Consider the following 1,692-nt stretch of genomic DNA (forward strand, 5'->3'; position numbering starts at 1 on the left):
ATCTTAGGAGAACGAGGAACTACATGCTCGAGTATGGTACTAAGGATTTGATCCTTACTAGATACACTGACTCTGATTTTCAAACCGATAAAGATGCTAGAAAGTCTACATCTGGATCAGTGTTCACTCTTAACGGAGGAGCAGTAGTGTGGAGAAGTGTGAAGCAAAACTGTATTGCGGACTTCACAATGGAAACTGAATACGTAGCTGCTTGTGAAGCAACAAAGGAAACAGTATGGTTGAGGAAATTCTAGACAGATTTGGAAGTCGTTCCAAATATGCATCTGCCTATCACCCTCTATTGTGATAATAGTGGTGCAGTTTCAAATTCAAGAGAACCAAGAAGCCACAAGTGCGGCAAGCATATTGAGCGCAAATACCATCTAATCCGGGAGATTGTACACCGTGGAGACGTTGTAGTGACCTAGATATCTTCTGAGCAAAACATTGATGATCCTTTTACAAAGGCCCTTACGGCTTAAGTGTTTGAAGGTCACCTACAGAGTCTAGGTCTACGAAGTTTGTAAACTAGGACAAGCGGGAGAACTTTTGGGTATATACCCTAGTTTTTTGTATTCATATGTTTATTGTACTCATATGTTTCTCACTTAAATTCAACATTGTGATACTCCACTAGGAGTTTTAGTCCAAGTGGGAGTTTGTTGGATTTTATGTCTTAAAACACGTAGTTTGTAAATTAATGAACATATTCTGTTTTGTTTTTCGATAAAGTTGTTATTGAAATTGTAATCTTGAATCCAATAAACTAAGGTCCTAGGGCTATTTAATGTAGTTTGAACTTTATGTAGTGACATAAATGTGGATCAAGTTCTAATATATAGCCAAAATGGTCTATAGTATATGAATAAGGTTGGGCGCCTTATTCTGGGGACACTAAGGATGCGGCCCACTTTGTAGTTAGTACAAACGATGTGATCCTAAATCGTTCATATAGAGATATGTGCGTGGGGGCATCCTATGCAATGAGTTTACATAAGATTGAACCATGAAATAGTCCCTTTTTACGTTCTAAATGTCGTTTTATGTATAAAACTGACTCTTTCGTTAATTGATGACCTAGGTAACTTAATCTTAATCCTGAGCTAACTATGAACTCCTGTTCACTCAGAATTATCCTTAGATCTGCATAGGTGAGGTCAGCTCAATATCGCTGGCCCAATAAGCCTCCCATTTCAGGGGTAAGATCGGGTGGATAGCTGGAAACATAGGGTGCAAGACGGAATTCACTCCTACCCATTATAGGGATAGTAGATAGGTTGTTTCTTTTAGTACTGAATCCAGGTTTTGAACAAGGGGCCCCACCCTCTCCTTGGCCCGAGAGGGATTCGGTTTATAGGTTGGACCTTAAACCAATTGTTCATTAGAGGATTAATCCGTGTTGACTATTTTGACCTCCAGAGCTGATCGCATTCATTTTTCTAAACTTTCAAATAACATTGAATTAAGGTCGGTCAAAGTTTGACTTTTCAAAGTCAAATCGACTCTTTGCTTTTACATCTTTGGCATTTCCATACATTTTCCAAGTTCTGAATAGAGGCTGTGATTCCATTATTCTGATATATTAAAATACATTTAAAATATTAAAGTTGGTATCTTCTAAACTGATAAAACCCGGACATCACTATATACATATTACTTGTGGTTTCTCTCCTCTTCACCTAATTCGAACAA

Source organism: Benincasa hispida, chromosome 1, assembly GCF_009727055.1.
Source record: "Benincasa hispida cultivar B227 chromosome 1, ASM972705v1, whole genome shotgun sequence".
Lineage (NCBI taxonomy): Eukaryota > Viridiplantae > Streptophyta > Magnoliopsida > Cucurbitales > Cucurbitaceae > Benincasa > Benincasa hispida.